Genomic DNA, 25,398 nt, shown 5'->3' with positions numbered 1-25,398 from the left:
AGACTGAGTTAAATTTATTTATATCCTAATATATATACTTTTATTGTTTTTGTTTCTTGCTAAGCCTATAGCGCTTTTAGCTAATTTTTCACTTTTTTTTTTTTTTTTTTTTTTTTAATAGATGTTTTATTTATTATTTTACCATTTTTGTACATTTGTTTATTTTATAAATTTAACGAAGTTTCTTATTTTAAAATTCAACTTTATATTTACGGAATTTATAAAGGGGCTTGGTGATAAGACATATTAGTCTTCTTCTCGCCCCTGCTATATTTATATTTTGTTAGTAAATTACGGAATGTATATTTTTAAACGGCAAAAAAAAAAAAAAAAAAAAAAAAGTGTGCACTGTTCTATATTCGTTGGCAAAATCACTCTAGATATACAATATCTAATTAAATTAATTATATCGTTAATAAAAGCAATTTAATACTAATCTTATCATATAAAAACGGTAAAGTTAAACAAATCTTTTGTACTTTCTAATAATGTATTAAAATATGTTGTTTATAAAATAACAGCTATTTCAATTTCAGTCACTATTTTTGTTTAGCTATAAGTTTTATTTTATTTTGCAATATTCAACGTTTAAATATACTTTGTCTGAGCCATCCAATTGAGTTAAGTCCATTAAAAAGCAAGTGGTGGAAACAGCTGTGTAATGGCCGATTTTCATATTTAAAAGGTAGAGCTGTAAACTAATTCATTAAATGTTTAAACGCGTACCTTACACACAGGAACCGTAACTTCAGTTACTAAAAAAAAAAAAATTAGGATGTTCTACACCGACCATTTCTATACTTTTTTCTTAATTCATTACTTTTTACTAAGCGGCAGAAAAACTAAACAAAAATTTTTTGAAGATATAAAAATAGAATAAACTATAATATAATTAACTTTCTAAGTTTTTAACGCTCTGGTAGTTTTCCGCTATTTATTAGCTGTTCGTACATTAGAACCCGAAGCGAGTATTATATAAAAAAGTTTTAAAAACATTTGAAATTAAACTTAAAAATATGTGAAGTAATGGACTTACCATAACAAGAATAATACATGGTAATGTATTATACTAGTAAGATTATGACTAGTGTAACACCGTATAATACTAGTATAATAGTAATTATATCGGATTTCCATAATATTGTTTTATTAAAAGGTACTGAGAAATCGCAAACTGAAATATTAAACAGCAATACAAATGTAAAAAAAATATTTTTAATCCATAAGCCCAAAAATCTTACACTCATACATATGAGCATACAATTTTAAGCATTATAAAAGGCTGAACATATTAGCATTCAATGAATATATAATATGACGAGATGTTGACACTAAAACAACTTAAACCAAATATGTACTTTTTTGTTTAACGTAGCTAAACTTTGTGAAAAACTTTTAAGCATTATTAAGATGAAAGTATATATTCTTTAGGATGAAAGTTTCGAAGTTTGTTCTTTGTCTTGTTATTGAAGTACTGCAAGCAGCACAATTTCACTATATGTATGACCTGATTTGTTCTAGCCGCTGTTACATTAGGTTTCTGTATTTTACAAAACTAATGGTCTAAGGGAATAACTTTATCTGCATTAATGATAAGTTTCTTTGTAAGCATCTTTTTGAATTTTAAAAAGGATTCAGTACCAGCCTGTCGCAATAAGCAATAAAGTATGTATGCATTAATTTGAGGTTATTCAAAGAATTATATAAACAAACGTTTCCACCATTTTAAATTTTTTCGACTAAAGCCTTTATAGAAGGATATCATTTAATTCATACAGTTGCACCCATTCAATTAACTATTATATTTACTACTATTAGTAGGCTCATTGATTATATTACCATATTTAATTCAAAATCACCTTCTCCAATACTGCAATAAGCTAATGCAAAGGCTATTGATTTTTTTTGCTTTTTTATCTTTCCATAAACAAAGCACAATTTCTTTTTAGCTTCAGTGATAAATAGATTCTGTATGCTTTGCTTTTGATTTTTTAATTTTATTTGGGATTTTTTATTTGGGATAATTTTATTTTTTCAATTAGGCATCACCATACCTGTGTAACATGATCCTTTAGATGAAAGTTAAGAAATGAGATAGTGAGTAGTATAGTATCTGTCATTAAGCACATGGTTTTCAAATGCCAAGAGACTGTAATATATAGTCAAATATCTTCCAAGAGTGTCTACCATTTGTTCATGACAACAAAGAAGTCTCTTTCTCAAAATAAATTAATAAATCAAATGCATAGCCAGTGATAGAATCACAAAAATCATATGTTTTTCGAAACCAGATTAAATTTGTATATAGTTTATCTGGTTTAGAAGGATTATACATTTTATATTTTAAACGTCCTTTCCATTCAACAACCATTTCATCAATAGAAATATTTACTTAACGGTAAAATGCTTTTTAAAATTTTTATAACAGTAAGTTTAAAAACGGTTCAATTGTTTCTTTCTTAGAATTTTCATCACAAAAATGTAGCAAAGTAGTTAATCAAAGACCTGACGTTATTGTGAATGGTATCCTATTACACAATAGAACTCTTAAAAATGCTCGCCGAAATGATTTTTATGGACACTGATTGAAGCTATGTTAAAGGACTACTGGTCTTTAACATAGCTTCCTTTAGAGCCTTTTGTTATACACTTCCCATTGAGCCTTTTGTTATACACTTTGGTACTATGAACAATTTTCATGTTACAGGTTTGAGATTTTATATCACACTATGATTCATGTTGGTACTTGCATTTGTTCTGGTATGATCATTTATTAAAACAACAAATTTTTCTTAAACTTCCAAATCAAACAAATTAAACAATGAATTAAAAGCACTAGAGTCAAATGTTAAATTTGCATAAACTGGAGTTTTTTTAGGAATAAACCAAAACAATAAATAAAACAATATTGTATCATTGTTAGAGCCATCTTAAAGCCGTATGTCTAAGTTTTTGTCATCTTTATTATCATCAGTCTTCCTACTTTTTGCAACTTTAACTTGATTAGATGCTCTTTTAATATCTGAAAAAATAATTTGAAAATAGAGCATCTATTATATAATATATATAATCGATAAATGAAATTTTTCTTAACTGTTTTTTCACTGGAATTTAATGTTGTGGTTGTTACTGTTATTGTATCATTAGCATGATTATCAGATTCATAATCCTCGATGTAATCATATTCACTAAATTCTTCATCAGCAACAGGAATTTCATTATTTTATCAAGTCAATTTAAAGTATTTTTGATAGCAACCTCGTTAGACATACGGTTTCGAATAGGATAACTTTTATGTAACAAAAAACTTACTATTGAAAAATCCTTGAAAACTAAATTAATTCATTTTGAAAGCACAGTTTCTTTAAAGGTAAAACTAATCAAAATAAGTAATTTAATAAAGATATGCATAAATCAGCAAAAATGTTCACTATGCTAAAAGCAGTTACCATGGACTTGCCATTGAAAAGATAAAGGGTTATTAGAAACTCTAGATTCAAAAATTATATTAAAACTTTAAAACTCAGCAAATTAAAAATTATTAGTTTTAGTAAAATAATTATTCACTTCAGTTTTCAATATTCACTCTGACCTTGTTGTTGAGCCATATTGTTATGGTAACTATAATTAAGTTTGATAATGATACCTAAGAGATATCATCTCTTTAGATATATTGCTGTTGTTACATTACAATCACATTACTTTATAATTAAATTTGACAATGGTGCCTAACAGACATAATCTCACGGTGGCTGCGTAAAGTTTTAAGATGGGTCATGCGTTTGTATAGACTTAATTTAGATATTCGTAGTAATATTTATTTATGTAACTATGCTATTTATTGACAATGAAAATTTTAATTATGTCATCAGCTATTAATATTTGGTTTTTTATAGGTCTGGAAACTTGCCGCAGTTCTCTTTATGGTACCACTTTTTCTTTGTTTTTATTACGAGCAAATCATTTATCAGAGAAATAAATATAGCTTGTCAATATCCAATGAATATTCTTTAATTTATTCTATTGAAGTTTATACAAAAAGCATGTAGATCATTTCTGTTTCGCAAAAAACTAAACAAACCATGCTAAAAATTTGATAAGGAAACTTCCATGAAATAAATACCAATTGAATCTAAGGTACATGGTTTATTATTTTAATGATAACTTTATATTTTTTAAATTGTAAATCATGTATTAAAAACTAATAGTTGTTTGCAAAATCTGTAAGAATGATACACTTATCGTAACCTTTTAGGTTGCAATGAATGTTGCACACTGGCATATGAAAAACTCTACTAAATAATCAAAAAGCTTAAAAATTGTTTACCATTACAAACAACTTTAAAGCTCTTTCAAATAACAAGTTTGGCATTTAGCAATACATAAAGTAAGTTTACTAATCTGAGAAAAAACTAGTATTTTACATTCAAATAAAGTAACTGTTTATGTGATTAACTGGGATCTATCGCTAATTATTAGTATTACCTAAATTCTCATCTAAAAATGCCGTTAAGGTGTCAAAAGTTTACATTTGGCACATCATTAAACAATATATTTATATTGAAAAGCCTTTACAACCACCATTGCTCACACAGTATGTAATACTTGATCTTATGTTAATTTATATAAAAACTGTTAACCTGACAGAAAAAAGTAGGGGTTACTTCTAAGTTATTCATATTTACTCTATAAACATTTGCTACTCTTTCTATCATTTTTGTGTAAATTTTTGCCTTATTTTCTTTCTGCTGTTACAACTCATTGATGCTTTGCAACTCAATTAACGTTAATTGAGTGTTTTTTAAAAAGATTGATTTGACGTTTTTAGGCAAAATCCATTTTTCTAATGATTAGTTTTCTTTCATGACAATGCTGGATTAAGGGGGAGGGGTGCCTAGGGGGACTATAGCATTGGGCCCCGCAATGTTAGGGGCCCCGAAATAATTTTAACGGGCTTTTTTTTTATTTAAGTCATTTTTTACGCTGTGGCACCCAGAAAAGTCCTCAAAAAAAATAGCCCCGGGCCCGAAAAGTCTTAGTCCGCCACTGTTTAGCTTCAACTGTTTCTTTTTAAAGCTAGATTGAATGTCATTTTCTTATACAAGTAAAGTCAGCTAAAAAAGTTTTGTTTATATCAAAAGGGCAAATTTTTTTCAAATACGCCCATTTTAAAAAATTACTCTTTTCAGTAGCTTAACTAATTGTATTTAATCGTAGCTTAAATTATTTGCCCCAGCTGTTTAATTTTTTTTTAATTTTTATATTTTTTTGTATAAATATATATATTTTTAATAATACGTAATATTGTCATATTCCTAGTCCTTGAAAAAGAAAAAAAATTAATCCCTGTGAATACAAATATAACAATTTATGGGACAATCATACCTCAATCACAAGAAAAGTGAAGTTCCACTAAACTACCCTGAGTTTACTTGCATACAAAATTTAACCTTTTAACTCATCTAGATCATTTTAAATTTATGTTTGCATAGAATGATTATTGAATATTTCAAAAGGTTATTGTAAAGTACAATTCAAAATACCAGGTGTTTTGTTTGATGTGTGCCTAGCTTATAATTAGCTTTTTCCTTACATATAGCTAGTATTTCTGCCCTTATACTAAGTATAACCTAGCAAATACTTAGCAAAGACTAGGTTAGATATAGGTAACCCTGTTTTAATAGATTTGATGAGTAACACTTAGACTTGTTTAGAGGTAGGTGTAACTGTTTTATGCAGAAATAATAAATAAAATGCTTCTAAAGTAAACAATTAACAGTTTTTAGATATTCAACCCTTACTACTTGGTAGTTTCATTTGTCTTCATTATGATATTTTTCTTCTATAGAAAACAAATTATGATCAGTTAAACCGTTTCATACCAGAACTAGGCCTATATACGTCTTAAGAGTATAAAACAGATGGAAATACTAACTAGTCAAAAACTTTTAAAATAAAAAGGTCAATTTAACTCCAATTATTGTTCATTCAAGTCACTATTGTTCTGTGTTTATGATGTAACTTTAAATAACTGCTTTACATAATGTTGTAGTTACGAAAAAAAACTCTACTTTATAGCTTCAGGTCAACGTTAATTTTTTTGATTTTTTAGGTGCAATAAAAAATGTTTGGAAAGCTCTTGCAGAGACACCTTGCGTGGATATTTTTTCAAACTTTTATGATACAAAAGTAAAGATTTACTTATTTTTGTATATTTACGGATCAATAAATGTCGGCAAAGTTCAGAGAGTAGTTCCTCATCAAAAGAATATTTAACAACTTCTACTTCTTCTTGGCTGGATAGCTCAGTTAGTTTGAGCGTCAACACGGGCTGTTGTGCAACCTGGACTGTTGTGCAATACGGATTCAAATCCTGCCACCGCCAACTCAGCGCTTATATAGTACGCCTGTACGCAAATGTTGGTTAATAACGAACGATACTTTGGATTAGTCTTTATGACTATTTTTTGCTGTTCCTATACTAGGCCAACTATATATATATATATATATATATATATATATATATATATATATATATATATATATATATATATATATATATATATATATATATATATATATATATGTATATATATATATATATATATATATATATATATATATATATATATATATATATATATATATATATATATATATATATATATATATATATATATATATATATATATATATATATATATATATAGTATATATATTTATATATAATATATATATATATATATATAAAAAATATATATATATATATCATTGTATGGAAAAATATAGCATGAAAATTCAAATAAATAAAATAACCAAAGCATCCAAACAATTTCTCCTACCTATGTGATTATAGATAATGTTCATTTAGACGTATGCTGCAATGCATTTTTATTTTAATTGTTTTTTTAGGTGCCCCAAGAAGTCCTAAATGTCTTATCACAGAGCACCGCAATAGATCATTTGAAACAAAGTTTACACCTCTTTTCTTACCATTATTATAAAACTTACCCAGAAATGGCATTGACGTACGAATCGCTTCTGAGGCAAGCGCGATAACCACTGTGGTACGGCTGCTCATATGTCTGTCTTGTGTATCAGTAAAAAACAATTAAGTAACCGTAATGTTTTTGGAAAATCCCTCAAAACTAAAAAGGAAAAGGTATTACTCATTGCCGTCCTCGGAATGTTCATGACATTGTAAGTAATAACATACAATCATTTTCATTCAAGGAATCGCGGAAACTAAAGGAAAAATAACTATTTCTTCAATATCAGTTTAAACGTAAAGACATTATGGACATTTTTCTGTGAAAAATATCCTGATTTAAAAGGAGGCACTTCTTTCTATTGAAGCCATTTTAAATCAAGTTTTAATTTTTGTTTTGGCCGTCAACAAGTAGAAACTTTCTGCATGTGTAAAAAACAAATCTCCACGTCTAAATGATGTTGTTCCATAGGCAGCACAGGTATATAGTTTTACAATTCTCTAAAACATGAAACGTAAGAATATGGCTTAAATGAGAAGTAAGTTCTATGATTAGCATTTGACTATATGAAGACAATACGCTTACTTAAAATACCCATCCAACAACTTTATTACATGAGACAGCTGTCAGTTAATGTTTTTTCTGTACATGATATAAGGAGGAGAAGTTAAATATATTTGTATCGTAAAGAAGAAAAAGTTACGTATAAAGTATACTTTATTACGGTTGTTTTGTGCAACTGTTTGGACATAATAAAAATCAAACTAAATAGCACTTTTGTCTGCACTTGACTGACTCTGACAGGTTTGATAAAGTTGAAAAGTCCCAATAAGAGGCCATAGTTTCCTGCTCTGTCATAGATTTTTCAATTTTAAAATTGATAAAATGTGGAGATTTAAAAGAGGAACTCCAGAATATCAGTGTTGGTTGGTTGATCGCCAGTGTGAATCGAATCACAAGGGTTTATTGGGTATTATGAAATCTGAAGGAGCTGTGGCTATGTTTAACAAATCTTTATAAAAGAATAAGTTGATATATAAAAAATATCTAGGAGATGGGGATACATCTTCTTTTAATGATGTAGTTGTAGCAGATCCTTACAAAGAGTATGGTACTATCCCTATAAAACTGGAATTTGTTGGACATGTTCAAAAACGGTTAGGAAACAGTTATTAGTTTATGCCATACATTTCCACTTCAGCAATTTTCTTTATTCCTAAACATGCCACCAGTTTGTCCTCGTGGAAATAATAGTTGGTGTAAATACTGAGCTCTAAATCAAAAAAATTACAAGCCAAAATCTACCATACCTCTGTGAATCAAAGATTTAACTCTACCAATAACTATTAATTAACAATCACTTATTAATTATAAGGTACGCAAAATGCTAACGAGGCACTTAATGGACTTGTTTGGGCGCGTGTACCAAAAAGAGATTTTGTTTCTAAATCACACAAATGAGAACATATTCAGCTATTTTAGCATATAATGATAGTGCAAAGGGTGTTATTAGTGTTTTTAGACATTTTGGTTTACATGATAAGGGATCAAATTTTTTTTTTTTTTTTTTTTTTGTGTTATTCACCTCCTCAAGGCCAGGAAGGCCACTACAGATGAGGAGGCTACTTAATAGTGGTTATAACCCTCTCTCAACTCTATAACTCCGAAACACGAACCTTGACGAACAAGGCCGCTGCGCGGAGAAACAAGTTGAGCGCGGTACTACCAGGGACGTGGTGGGGATCGAACTCGGAACCTCTCGCTTATAAAGCGAGTGCTTTACCACTACACCACTACCGCATATTTATTTAATTTTTATTTTATATTTATTTAAATATTTCAGCGACTTCTAAAAATAAAATAAGGATTATTCAAATGAGGTGCAAGTCATCAGAAAAGGGAAAAAAAAGAAAAAAACTTTTATAGCCATTAAAAAAGTTCACCTAGATGAGGAGAAATCAAAATAAAGTAATGACAGTTACGTTTCAGAAGGGTTTTAAATTATTATTGTAAAAATATATCGAGAAATTTTTAAAACTGTTTATCTCAGTTTGCGTTTTTTCGTTTTTGTCTTAACTTCAAACACAGTTTTTTGAGTTAGCAATGTTCTAGAATAAAATCTTCATTTCAGAACAAAGAAAACTTTTAATTATTTGTTGTTATGTTGTTGTTATGTTATTCTATTATTATTATTATTATTGCTATTATTATTATTATTATTACCATTATTATATCTATTTTACTGGTTTTTAATATATCTATCAATATTATTATTAATAAATTGTATTTATAATTCGAAGTTTTCTTAGAAGTACTTTACTTATAACAAGTTGTTGATAATTAACCAGCTCACACCTTATTCAAGTTGTTTTATGCTTTTTTTAAATTTACTTTTCAAAGATAGGTTAAACAAATTGAACGTTTTTATGGTTATGTCTTTAATAATAATTAAATTATTTAAACTGATACTTATAATTATATTGTAGGTGTAAAATATATATTTACTAAAATATTAACTTTTTTTTCCTTTTATTTATGAGTACATCCAACAATTGAGTTAGGATTACATCGCGCCTGCTTTTATTTATTTTTGCGTTGTTTAGATTTTGCTTCATAGTTTTGCGTTGGGTATGTTATAACTTGAGTGCTCTAATTTTAAAAATATATAACAATCAGATTAAGAATCAATAAATCTTATTTTGTTAAAAAAAGATAAGTAGCTTTGATTTTTTACGGATAACCTAAAAATAAAACAAAGTAAACTTTATAATATACTAATTCAAACATATCTTAAAAGAATTAACTCAATATTAAACAACGTACTATCGAATAACAAAACGTTCAAGCTTTGTTATTTTATTAAGCAATAAGTTTATAAATTTATGTTTAAGCTTAAGCAATAAATTATTGTTTTTAACTAAACTTTTGATATAATATTAAATCTACCTTTCGATTGGATAATATATCTTTTGGGGAAAATGTTGTTTTTCAATCCAACTGCAATAATAAACTCGTGACAGTGGAGCATAAACAAGATATTTTTTTAAAGGCGTGTAAAAAGTGTTTTTTAGCTCTTTAATAACTTTGTTGACTAGAATTAGTAAATTTTATTTGTCTATTTTGTTTTCGTAAATGTTTGTTTAAAATTCACTATAAATACACTGTCGAACACTAAAATACATTACAAATATCAACTCTGCTTAAATCCTAAAAATAACTCTCAAAAGCCCTTTTAAAGATGGTTTTTTTTGCACTGATAGTTTTGTTGGTTTCTCTTGAACTTTTTAAAACGCAAGGTTAGACTTTTTTATTATTATTCTAATTTTAAAGGGAAAAGTGTGGAGGTAATTCTTCATTATTTATTTAGTAACATACTCGTATACTGAAGTTTATACATTTTTAGGGCCACGTTTTGGACCAAATACAGGCAGCATAAAACAAATAAAAACAAACACAAAGCACTTTAACGAATGTAATAATTGTACTAATGATAAATTGATGCTTTCAATAAATACTCAAATGAAGGAGTATCATAATTTAACCATAACAAGTTGCAACATTTCACATAATAAATTGAGCAAATGGGTACGGATATTTTTGTATTAGATTTTTGAACTTTTGTATAGTTTTTGTTTATTTTGAAAATTGCTGTTATATTCCAACAACAACAGCAACAATAATTATAGTGTTAATAACAAAAATAATAATATCAAATAATGACAAAAGTAATAATGTAATAGTGACAAGGATATTATTTTTAGTAATTGTTATAAAATAAATATAATAAAAAAAGTCAATGATAATAACTTAATAGCCATTAGAAATAAACGTTAATTTAAAAAAGCAATTTATTATAACTGTAATAACACTTATAAAAATAAGAAAAATAAAAAATATTATAAGAAGATAAGAGCATATTTAATAAAAAGTGATGAATACAACTTTTGAATATAGAGATTGAGTTAGCAATATGATATAGTATATGAATTTTTGACAATTTCGAATGAAATTAATTTCAGTCCAATAAACAACTTAATAACCAAACAAGTTCACATTATCTTTGTATTTGGCATATAATGTGAAGTGTTACGGTTAAAATATATTGTTGGAAATTGTTTTTTAAAGTTTTTTAAGATTAATAATCTTAGCTAATCTTTGCTAAGATTGTCCTCACACATGGCATGTAAATTTGAGGTGGAGATATATATTAAGGTAGATAATTAAAAACTTTCGTGGTTATTACGATGGCAAAACTCAGCTGACATGCTTTATCATCCACGTAACTTTAATTTTATAAATTCTTTTAAGTGAGATATTAAAAAAAAATTAAGAGTCAACTTTAATACAACCACACTTTAAAGAGTTTTTTTTTTTTTTTTTTTATAAAGTATCATTAGTGTTGTGCCCTAATTCAATTAAACACCAAAAACCTATTAGATATCTGGTTGCTCGTTGTAGAAAGCTCCTTTATCTTCTTAAATCTCTTACTTTTGCTTTACCAAAGAATCAAATCCCAACTAATTTATTACTTTAATTAAATTAACATACATAATTCCAAGTAATGGATTACTCTTTGAAGTAACCGATTACTTCAAAGATTAATTTATATTACTATAGTATACTGTAGATACATACATACATACATACATACATACATACATACATACATACATACATACATACATACATACATACATACATACATACATACATACATACATATATACATACATACATACATACATAAATACATAAATAAATACATACATACATACATACATACATACATACATACATACATACATACATACATACATACATACATACATACATACATACATACATACATACATACATACATACATACATACATACATACATACATACATACATACATACATACATACATACATACATACATACATACATACATACATACATACGTAATACTTCAAATTTCACTTTAGTGCATACAAAGGTTAAAGGCTATGTTAAACAAAGCAGTTTCTGTTTGCAAGATCTATCCAAACGAATGCGAGGTACAAATAAGTTCTTGTTTCTCAGTATCGCAAAAAAAATATCGTTTGTGAATTTTTAGTTTAAAGTTTAAAATCATTTTGTGAATAAAGTTGAAGTAGTTTATTTATTTTAATAATAATTTTTAATTGTTCAAATTTATGAAATGTTATTGTTTTGTTGAAATTTAGTGCTGGAAATCCTGTTACCAAACGAAATGAATAAAAGCTCGTGGTTTAAATAAAATGAATCTTGAACACCATGTTTTACTATAATATTTATACAAATATCCCAACACTGAGAATGTTAATTATAAATATAATTATTACTTGATTAAACTGTTTTTATAATGTTAATTTGTAATTAAACAATATTTTTACAAATTAAATCAAATTTGATTATATTTCGATAAATTTTTACTATTTTTATTTTTGCCATTTTTTCAATTTTGTCTATTTTTGAAAATTGATTTAAAAAAATAAATCTTATATAGAGAAAATGTAAAAAAAAATTTCTTTTTTGTCGCTAAGACTTTAATCTGAAATACAACCTCTAAAAAGAAAATGGAAAAAGGTATTTAAATATACAGTTAAGTGAAGATGAAAAAACAAAAGTGAAAAAACAAAATAAATATTGAAACGTGATAATCTTTTTATATAGCTATTTAAAAAAAAAAGGATTATCATATTTCAATATTTATTTTGTTTTCAATATTAATAGAAATGGTTATTGTGATAAGCTTTGTTAACATAAAAAGAATTATATCGTGTTTTGCTAACTTTTTTTTACATATTTTGCATTCAAAAGGGGTAATAAAGTATTGAGTTGAGGATGGTTTGGGAATACAAATAGAACATTGCTAATTTTCAATGTTTTATGATGAACCCGTACTGTTTATGGAAAAAAAATTTATCAATAAACTAGTGTTGAAGATGAATTATGACAAAAATATAATTATTTTAGCAGATATGCGGACAGATGAAAATTTGTGCAGAAACCACATCGTTCTCAAAACTGGAGTCAGAAAAAACGTCATATCTCTTCCAAATATGCAAATATTTGAACCTTTCTTTTCTTGTCATTACACGCATTTAAAGCGTATAATGGCAAAGAAAAAAAACAGCTAATTCTTTGCAGTTCAGTCTTACTACTTTTTACCCTAAAGGAGGCCCCTGTGCCATGTGAAAGTGGATGTTGTCTCCCTCTCCCTATATGTGTCTAAACAAGATGGTGTTGGTGCAGCAAAGGCTGCTAATGTTGATGATGGTGGATTAAATGTTTTTGTGGTTGCTAATGCCTTATTAGGTGGAAATAAGCCAGTGTATTGGAAACCAGCAATTGCATGCAAGCGTGCAAAACATTTACAACTCTCATTTACTGCAGTTTGAAGAGAGGTGGAAAGTTTTGTTTATCTAAATTCTTACATAGTGAGTCTGTGTAATACTTGGTGAGATTTTTTTCCACGCTTTTTTGCCATGGCCATAGACACCTCATCCAATGGTTGTAGAATATGTGGAGAATGCTTTGGTTGACAAACCAAGATTGCATTGTTATTATTGCACGACAATACCGTTTCCAATATTACGTGAGTTATATGCCTATCTAATACTAAAATATCAATACCACTAATTTGCCCAGTTTCAGGTATATATACTTCATTTAGCCCTTCAATAAACGTATCGGACTCCATTCAACCTGATTTTAAAACTGAATGTTTTGTACCAATTGTAAACAAATGGTGGTGCAAAATGCTCGTTAGCGTTGCAGCATATGTTCACAGTATAATAAATTTTTTAATTGTTACTAGTAAGTTTAAATACGCGTTTGTACCTTTTTTGACACACTTCGGTTGCTTTGGCTCAATCACCTTAACAACCTGTTTCATCATAGTCAAATATGCAACCCAGTAAATATACCATTGCGTTAATATTGATTGGCAAAGAATTCAAAATAACAATCAATTATTTATATATAGATATATTATTTCTGGCTCACAAGAGGCGGCTTTTTTAGATGCTAAGTTTTCCACTTTTCTTTTTGAAATTTCTTTTGGCCATCTATTCATAAAGGCATAAACTTAGTCTTTTCCACGCTTGCTATTTTTAAATAAGTTCAATTTATCTTCTTCCTATTTAAAGTAGCCACATGCAAGTTCGAGGCGTTCATTTCAGGTTAAACCATAACTCCAGTTACCATATAATTGAAACCCATGCAGCATCATTTCTTCTGTTTCATTTGAGAGTCCTTTTATTTTACATGAGCCATGAAAGCCTTTGTTGTTTTTGTTTTTGCAATCTTTTAGCGCTGAGACTGGAACGCCTTGTTTAAACGCAGCTTTTCTCAGTGATATCTTATTTTCTTTTATATCAGTTAACACGGCTAATATATCATCTTCTTTTAATGCTTTTGTTTTTTGCGTTGACTTTTTAAAGTGAGTGACTTAAGTTGAATTAAGTGAGTGATAATTGTATTGAGAAATAATTTATAATTCGTTTTTGATGGGTAAGTGATGATTGTGTTGGCAAATTACACTATAATTTATTTTTTAATAAACCAGAATTAACACTAAGTTAATTAGATAAAGAATAGCGCTCGATCATTTGCAAAAAACTAAACTTTGTGCAGTTTTAATAGAAAACATTGTCTTTACTATTTTGATTTTTTTATTTAACTTTTTGTTCTAGCTGCATAAAAATTATACTATCAGAATGGAAATTAAGTTTCCAAAAAGATAGTGCTAAAATTGTTTTTATTTAGACTTTTTCCAACTTATTTTACTAATAAATTTTTTAAAATTAACGCCAACAGATATATAGCACAAAGAACAGGTAACTTCAAATTACCAATAAAAGAGACATAATTCTCAAGATTTTTAATTGTATACAGTGGCCCCTACTTATACAACAAAATAATTCTTCAAATTATAGAAATAACTAAATTGGATAATTTTATTTCCTGATAAAAAAAAACTAAAGATCTCATAATAAACAAAAAAATTTTTATCAATGTTAAATGTTAAAGATGAATAATACTGATAACAAATAAAATATAAAAAAATGAAATAAAATAAAATAAATTAAAAAATAATAATAAATAAAGTTAACAACCATACACAGTATGACTGAAAAGTTAACCTCAAAAGGTTAGTGTGTGTTCTGTAAACTTACTTTTTAAATTTTTACTTTTTTGGAATCTTAAAAGTTCTTGATGGTGAGACTTCTTGTAGTCTTCTGCGAGTTTCGATACAGCTATATTATTTTGATTTATTAATAAATCTAAGCAACGACAATCACAAGTCGGTAGTAGTCCAATAGTAGACTTGCGTATATTATTAATATACATGGGTTAATAGTCAGCACTTTATATTATAAACCACAAATTTTTAAATCAATTATTTTAACTGCACATGCGCAGTTAAAATAATTAATTTAAAAATTCGTTAATATTGGTATATGACGTTGATTCAAACGTGTAATAAGGCAATGTATAATTTCATTCTTGATTTGTTAGGTTAAAAATTTAATAGTTTCATGGGGCATGATCAAAACCTGTTTCATCACTGTGTCATTTTTTAATAAAAGATGTATTTAAGCTATAAAATGATAATTATACTTATCCTCAGACGATTCGCGATAACAAAGAAAAGCTAAACAATTTTTAAAAAGTACCAATCTTATACAAGTCGCTCTCATATTTGCACCCATATAAAATTTTCTCTTTGAAGCTGTTATCAATTGTTTTATTTTGCTTCTACTTATCATATTTACAACACAATTGCATAAATAATTTTTTTTTTAGTTTCCTTTTAATTTTTTTGAAAGGCCTTTGCCAGTCTCTAATTTCCCTTGTTTGCCAGTTATAATGGAGTTTTGAAAATAATAAACAAGGTTGCAATATACCGCATCTAGTTTAGGAGAATAACATATCCACAACCTCTCAACCGTTTTATACTTTTTTGAAGTTTTATAATACTGCCAAGGTCATCCTAGTGTTGACAATTTCAGAGCTATTGAATTAATACAGATACTAAATGTATAATATCTTAAAGATACTTACAGAATAATATAAAAAGCTTACTATTATTCTGGCCACTATGTCGTGTAGCTGTGACAATAACTTATTAAAGTTTAGAACATTTTGTATAAACTGCTTTTCTCTATGTAGACATCTACATGTCTACATACTCTTAAAAAACCTCTAATATTTAAAACAGAGTTAATGGACTGTTCAGATACAAAAGTTTCAGTTTTTACACACTGCTTCATTAAATACAAATAATTTTCAAAAGGAAAAGCAGAAAATTTATCTGATGGTCTTAGTTGCTACACAACTTCTGGTAAATGGGATAGCTGATGTGCATTGAAGATATAACCACTTTCTAAATAAAGTTCTTTTAAATTTTTGAGAAAGTGATGTATGCAAGAAATAGTGTTATCATAATACTGTGTGTGATGTTCCAACAAACACATACATAGCAAAATACAAATATAAAAAATGATTGAAGTACTCTTAAGGAATGTTAACCTAAAAAAGAAGAGAACCAGTTTATAGCAAAATTGTTTGAAACTCTGTGGCTTTAAAATAATTCATATTAGAAAAAGATTATATTATACTGAAAAATTCTGATGGCAAAGCTTCATGTCACAATTTAACTCTTTGTTCTAGAAGTTCTGTCAGATTTTCGCTAAGTCGACAGCTTAACAAGCTATATTTATTTGTAAAACATGATATTACAACTCTTCTCATAACATTTAGACAAACACTGTACATATAATCTGGAGGTATATTATAATTTAAATTTTCAACTTTAGCTAATGGAGATAAAAATAATTGGTTCGATTTAGATAGTGATTCCTAATCACAGTCAGTATGAGAAGGATATGTACCACTAAATTACTTTTAAAAAAATTAATTTATTAGTAACATATACACCTGGAATCTTGCATAATGAATAGGCATTATATCCTGAGTGACATTTTACACACTGCAGTGTCATTGTTTATATGTCAGAGCACTGACAGAATGATCTTGCTTGCGCATCACAAATAAATAAAAAATTGGTTATTGGGATAAAAAATCCAGATACATAAACATACGATTTAAACAAAATCAACTCTTTTTGTAATTTTTCAGCAATGAGAAGAGATTTACTTTCCTTTATTAAAATTGTAACAAAAATTATTACTAAGTGTGTTTACAGAGTAATATTGCTGCAAATTATAAATACTTTTCGTAAAAATTGCTACAAATTTGATTTGTTTAAATTAAAAATAAGCAAAAAAAAATTCTTTCACTGTTTCTATCCTCATCACATATACCATTTACCTCATCAAAAATAGTAGATACACTTTCATCAAAGTTATCTTCGCTAATTGCAATATTCTCTTCTTTTGCATTTTCAAACTGTGTTAAATAATTTACACATTCCTCAAATGAAAAATGTTAAACATTAAATGTTTTCAACATGACAATTTGAAACTCTACATAAAATATATGCTGCATACTTTCATGTAATAAAGATTTAAAAAACAAAACACTATAAGTATTTCAAAAGATTTCTTTTATATAAATATCAAGATTAACGCTTTGCTGTTTCTTTGTATAGTATTACCTTTTAATATCGATACAAAAATATCCAATTTGTTTCGACGTTTTCTTCTTTTGTTTCTTTAAACCATTTTTAATTTATACACTAGACAAAAGAAAATATATTGCTGCTATCATAATTTTTGGCAATCATTAGGAGTGTTTTAAGCACGGTATTAGATATATTAAAATTGTAATTGTATTATAACTAAAATTATGTAACTTCGTTCTGATCATTTACGAACATATTTTACCCACCCAATTCAGATTATCTTGTTTTTTTAGTAGAATTAATAGAAATATGAAAAATAAAATTAAGATATTTTAATAAAAATTAGCACAGAAAACTTCTGTTTATTCAAAACTCCAAGGGAATAAAAACTTACTTCGAATAATTTAAAGTTCAAATAACTGAAAATCTTCTTTAAAGTTATCTATTTTAAATGACTATAAAAATTGACATAAGTAGTGAGTAAAAAAGGAGAAAAATTTTAAAATAAGATTCAAGTCTTTACCTCCTAAAAACGCAAATTTAAAATGAAAAAATAAAATCTTCATAATTTTTCGAAAAAATTGTCCACTGTCGATTGCTTTTTTGCTTCTAAAAAATGTTTATCAAACATCTTTAATACTATGCTTAGAGATTGTCGGATTTCGACGCCGTTTTTTTCAAAAAGAGACTAACATTCAATTAACTCGAAACGAACTCAATTGACTCAAATCGAATTCAATTAATCGAATCGAATTCAATTAATCGAATCGAATTCAATTAATCGAATCGAATTCAATTAATCGAATCGAATTCAATTAATCGAATCGAATTCAATTAATCGAATCGAATTCAATTAATCGAATCGAATTCAATTAATCGAATCGAATTCAATTAATCGAATCGAATTCAATTAATTGAATCGAATTCAATTAATCGAATCGAATTCAATTAATCGAATCGAATTCAATTAACTCAAATCGAACTCAATTAACTCGAATCGAACAGCAACTTTGCTGCGAACGGACATATTTATGTCATATTTACAAAGCTAAAAATGGCGAAAAATTTTACAACATCGCAACTAAAAGAAATTTTAGATATTTATGAGAATACAATTATGAAAATCTTCAATGAAAAAATTGAAAGATTAGAAAACAATATTGAGAAGTTAAAGGATGACAATAAAATTCTAAAATCTGAAGTTAACGACTTGAAAAAAACAGTTGAATTTATCAGTGAAAAATATGATAAGATTATCATTGAACAAGCGGGAATTAAAGCAGATCGCTTTAAAACTGACAACAATTTAGAAGTAAGTTTAACTGATAAAATGAAGGACAAATTGGCTGAGATTGAGGACAGAAGTAGGAGGAATAATTTAAGAATTAATGGTTTAGTTGAATCCGTCGATGAAAGTTGGGACGAATGTGAAAAAAAAGTTCACGAGTTTATTAAATCAAAACTTGATCTTTATGGGAGTTTTGTTATCGAACGTGCTCACCGTGTTGGTAAAACTGATAAAATTGATAAGAACAAAAAAAACCGAACAATTGTTGTTAATTTTTTAAACTTTAAAGACAAATCTACAGTGCTTGGTAAGTATATTAAAACAAAACTTTGGGATCAGCAATCTACGTAAACGAAGACTTCAGCGAAAGAACGAATGAAATACGTAAAAAATTGTTTGCAGAAGCCAAAGACTTACGATTAAAAGGTAAGTATGCCAAGGTTTCTTATAACAAATTAATTACGCGAGACATGTGAAAAGAAATTTTTTGATTTTACGGATTTTTTATCAGCAAAAATGGATTCAATTCAGAACAAAAACTTAGAATCAAATGTTTTTAAATTTTTTCAAACAAATGATTCTTTTCTAGATGATTAATCAGATCCTGACCTAAATTATTTTAAAGGTGCTGAATCTTTGAAAAGTGAATGTAATTATTTTTATACCCAAGAAATTAAAAGATTTCTTGATCATAATAAAGTAAATGCGATTCATATTATTATACGTAGTTTAAAAAAAAACTTTGAAACTTTTCAAAATTTTTATTGAAGAAACTTGTAATCTTTTTAACATAATTTTCTTAACAGAAACTTGGTGCAGTTTGGATGACGTAAATCCTTTTATGAACTTTGAACTGCCGGGTTATAATTTAATTTCGTTGCCACGAAAAACAAACAAACGCGGTGGGGGCGTACTTATTTATGTTAAAAAATATTTGAGATATTTTACCAGACATGACATAAGCATTTCCGATGCCAATAAAGAAGTTTTAACGATTGAAGTTTTAACCAATAAAGCTAAAAATAATTTCATAAGTGGTTGTTATCGCCCACCTTCAGGAGAAATTAAAAATTTCAGGTCGTTTTACTGTAATGACGTCATTAAAAAAAGTCACCACAAAAATAAATTTATATATGTATTAGGAGATCTAAACTTGGATTGTTTTCAATACCACGTAAATAATAACATTAGAATTTTTTATAATGATATTTTTGAAAATGGAGTGGTTCCATTAATTAACAAACCAATCAGAATTACACACTCATCTGTTTCTCTAATTGATAATATTTTGACCGCTGATATCTTTAACGATTCTTTAAAAAAAGGAGTAATAAAAAACAACTTATCTGATCATTTTCCTATTTTCTTTTCTATAACTAATGATAAAAAATTATTATTTAATGAAAAACTAACTTCTAAAAAACGTATTTTTACGAACGATAACCTTGAATCTTTTAGAAAACAATTATCTTTAATTCATTGGAATTTTGTTAATGTTTCCGCTAATGCAAATTTAATTTATAACTCATTTTTCAAAACATTTTACGATATCTATAACGCTAATTTTCCGGTAATTACTCACTCACATCTCCATGCTAAAAGTATTAAATCACTATGGATTACAAAGGGTTTGCGTAAGTCTTCTAAAATTAAACTAAAACTATACATTAAATACTTAAAAACTAAAACAAATGAAAACAAAATTGTTTATAAAAATTATGCTAAACTTTTTGAAAACCTAAAAAAAAAAGCAAAAAAAAAATTATTACATAAATTTACTTGAAAAATTTAAATTAAATTTGAAGCGCACAAAATCAATTATAAGGGAAGCTACTGGCAGCAAGAAATCTTTATCTCACACTTTACCAGATACAATTAGACATAATAATGATTTTATATATGATAAAAGGGAGATTGCGGAAGAATTTATTAAATACTTTGTGTCTGTAGGGCCTAATCTTGCCAAATTAATTCATAAAGCTAACAATCCAATTACTAACTTATATTTCCCTTTAAATTCTTACCTAAACTACTTTGAATTATCTTTTGAAGAATTCGAAAATGCTTTTAAAATGTTAAAGTTAAACAAATCAGAAGGTCCCGACGGTGTCAACGGAAACATTATTATTAGTTCATTTGATTTTTTAAAAGATAAATTATTTAAAATTTTTTCAATTTCAATAAAACAAGGAATTTTTCCACAAAGCCTAAAGATAGCAAAAGTCATACCAAAATTAAAAAGCGGTGACTCTACCAACATAAATAATTATCCTCCTATTTCAGTTCTTCCTGCGCTCTCTAAAGTTTTAGAAAGAATTTTGTACACCAAAATATAAAATCACCTTACTATAAACAACTTATTATACAAAAACCAATATGGCTTTCAAAAAAACAAATTCACTGAACACGCAGCTCTTGAAGTTACTAGAAATATTTCTTACTCATTCGAAAATTCTCAATTTACTTTGGCTGTTTTCATAGACCTAGCGAATGCTTTTGATACTATTGATCATAAAATTCTTTTTAAAAAGTTAGAGTGGTACGGAATAACTGATAATGTATTAGTTTTGCTGAAAAGTTACCTTTATAATAGAAAGTAATTTGTTTATGCAGATGAAAGTACATCATCTAGTTTGTTAAATGTAACATGCGGAGTTCCGCAAGGATCCATATTAGGACCTCTTTTATTTTTAATTTACATTAATGACCTATTTAAAGCTTCAAATCTAATTACAATTATGTTTGCTGATGATACCAACTTATTTCTCTCTTATAATAACATAATAACATTATTTAACAACATGAACATTGAACTGGCTAAAGTTTCTAATTGGTTTAAATTAAACAAATTATCATTAAATATTGAAAAAACTAAATGGATTCTTTTCCATCCAGCTGGTAAAAAACACCAACTTCCAATTAATATGTTAAATCTTTTTATTGATGATATTCTTATTAAACGGGTTATAGTGATAAAATTTTTAGGTGTGTATATTGATGAAAGTCTTACTTGGACGAACCACATTGCAAATTTATGTAATAAAATTTCTAAGAGTATAGGGATTTTATACAAAGCAAGAAGCGTATTAAACAAACATACATTAATTCAATTATATTACTCACAAATTCATTGCCATTTAAGCTATGCTAATATTGCTTGGGGCGGTACAAATAAAGGAAAACTCGAACCTCTTTATTGGCAACAGAAGCATGTTGCACGGCTTATAAATTTTAAAGGCCGTTTTGCTCATGCCAAACCTCTTTTATATGAAATAAAAGTTCTTAATATATACGAACTAAATGTTTTTAATATTTTATGTTTCATGTTTCAATGAAAAACAAACTTATCGCCTATTTCTTTTCATAATTTATATCTACAAAAAGACAGAAACAAATATATATTAAGGAATAATAATTTAATTCGACAACCGTTTTCTCAAACTAATTTTGGAAAATTTTGTATTTCTTTTTGCGGACCATTTTTATGGAACAATGTAATTCTAAATGCTCAAAATGATATTTCTCAAGATAAAAAATATCTGCAATATCTGTAATTTTGGCTTTTAGGGAAAAAAATCCTTTGACTCTTCATCTATTTCCTCATCTACCTCAGCGCAATTTTTGATTAAAATTGAATTTAGAAATCTCAATCTGCGATAGCAGTTGCTTTGCTTGTACAAATATCAAAATCTAGTAATCTTCAATAGCAAAATCTTTGTCTGCTAAACCAAGTGATCTAAGCTCGTTGATGCAATTCGAAAGGATTATCTTTGCCATTTAAACTTACAAACTGTATTTCCTACGAGATGCCTGCCTTTCTAAAATAATTCATTACAGTGTTTGTTGATACAGTATCCCATGAGTTGACCAACATGCTCATAGCTTCAAGAATGTTAATATTTAAGTTCGTTTTGCCAGAATCGATGTAATTAAACTGACGTCTTGCAACATTTGTGTAAAAAGTCATCAATTCCCTTAAGACTTCCTGGTCCATTGGTCGAGTTTTGAAGGTTGTGTTTTATTAATGATAAAACACAATCTCAAAACCTCATACAATAATGTAAAAATACTAATTCAAAAGCTCTAAGATTGTTAATATTTGGATGAGCTTGGCAGTTACTATAACTATAGCAACTTTCCTACCCTCAGTATTAAACTTTGTGTCATGCTTTCTTACATAATCACGAAAGATTTTTGAATCCATCCAGGATTTATTATGGGACTAGTACTATCAAGGATTTGAAACATCGTGGTTTCTCTACCTTTCCATTTACAAACATAAACAGTTTTTCACTAACCATATATTCTGCTGCTAAGCCTGTTAAATGAACTTTGCTCAATTTTCTGTTGCACATTGTTCACATTTTATATAAAAGGTTTTTGTCGGAGGATATTGATAAAATAAACCAAACCTTTTGAAGCTTTAAAACTAGCAATGTTGAGATCTTTTGCCAAATCTAAATCTTACTCCCTAATGATGTGTCAAAAATTAGTACATTTCGTTCACAAGCGTTCATAAATCATTTTTATAAAGCTTTATCAACGGAATTATGCTTTCCTAAATCTAACTTTTATCTCTTTTCTCCTAATTGACCAGACTCATACTTGCTGATTATTCCTTCTTTATGCTTAATCCAATAAGTTAAAGTGCTTCGAGTAGGGTGACCAGATGTACTTTTTTTTCTTAGGAGAGTTAGCTAAACTACATAACAGTCAATCTTACTAGAATTTAATCACGGCGGCAAACGTAAAAATTAAGAAGTAAATGTAATGAATATTTAGGAGCAAAAACATATTTTAGCGCGCACTTCTTCGTAAAAAGAGGACGCCTGGTAACCCTAGTTTTGAGGAACACAAAACTTTTTGGTAACATTTTTTTTAGTTAGTCCTTTATCTTAATCTTTATAAGCAAGACATTTTCTTTGATTTTGAGAGCAGCCTACTTTGTGTAGATGCAATGTTGAAATTTTTATCGCTATAAATATTGCAGTATGTTCTATTTATTTAGAATGTTCTAATAACATTATTTCGTTTGTTATATTTGTTAAACGTTACATAATTTCCATAGCCTTACGTTTTGAAATGCAATGAAATGGCATCAATAAAAAAAAATTCGAATAACTGAAGAGGGTTTCATCAAAAGGAGTAAAAAGTTATTTTGAATTACCGAAATTTCGAATACCCGCAGGTTCAAATAACTGCTGGATATTTGCATAAGTTTGTTAATAAAAATTCACGGGCAGGAAAATTGCTTTAATTCTGCGAAAAATTCGAATAAGTATCAGTTCGAATAAGCTGTATTTGAGAAAAATATAATTTTAAAATGTATTAGAGGGTGTTGTACACGCCCCTCAGAGCTTTAAATAACCGATTATATATATAAACTACCCTTTTTAAGACCATTTTTTGATACCAGGATTTTGTTGATAATATTTTGACAAAAATTTGCAAAGTTATGGCATTTTGGTAATAGTAGTAGTAGTAGTAGTAGTAGTAGTAGTAGTAGTAGTAGTAGTAGTAGTAGTAGTAGAAGTAGTAGTAGTAGTAGTAGTAGTAGTAGTAGTAGTAGTAGTAGTAGTAGTAGTAGTAGTAGTAGTAGTAGTAGTAGTAGTAGTAGTAGTAGTAGTAGTAGTAGTAGTAGTAGTAGTAGAAGTAGTAGTAGTAGTAGTAGTAGTAGTAGTAGTAGTAGTATATAACCTATAGGTTATGGTAGCTTTATCTACTTTTTACTCATGTTTATATTTAAATCAATATACAAAGTTTATATAGAAATATAGCATGAAATTGTACTTTAGTAATTTCCTTTAGTCTTAATCTTGGTACTAATGCGGATTTTTTAAAATTTCTGTATCAAGCTTGGCTTTGAAACTGTTAACGAATATAGCGCATACAACGTCCAATGGTAATGCATTCCAATGAGTCACTATTCGGTTTGTAAAGAACTGATGGCTTGCTTTGCAATTTTGAGCGTATTTTCTTGTCAATTTCAGATCTTCTTTTAATGCGACGTATTTTTAAAGAAGTTAAGTTAAGTAGAATCAAACAATCTTTGTATGGTAGTCGACGCTATGAAGGTAATAACTAGGTTGCTCGTCTTTGTACTTTTTCAATTTTGTTAATACCCACTCTTGAAGATGCATTGCTGGCTGCTACCGCGAGTTCTAGACGAGGACGCACAAACATTGTGTATAGAAGTTTAAGAAGTTGAGGAGTCATGTAGCTGAATGTACAGTATAACGTGCCTAGAACACGGTTGGCTATATTGATAGCATAGATTGAAATATAATGCCGTTTCACATCTGGCGTGATCATGGTACCCAGATTTTGTGTGACTAAAATTAATACAAGCTCCTCGTTTGTTATTAGGTGATATTAAGTAGGCATGAAAGGTATTTGTTTTACCTATATACAAGATTTTACATTTGTTTATATTGAGTTTTATCGGCCAGAATTTACACCACTTAATTATACTGTTGATATCTCTTTGCAGTTTTGTTGTGAGGCTAATAGGTGTTCTAAACGGACCA

Source organism: Hydra vulgaris, chromosome 09 (assembly GCF_038396675.1).
Source record: "Hydra vulgaris chromosome 09, alternate assembly HydraT2T_AEP".
Lineage (NCBI taxonomy): Eukaryota > Metazoa > Cnidaria > Hydrozoa > Anthoathecata > Hydridae > Hydra > Hydra vulgaris.
This window is presented reverse-complemented; position numbering follows the sequence as displayed.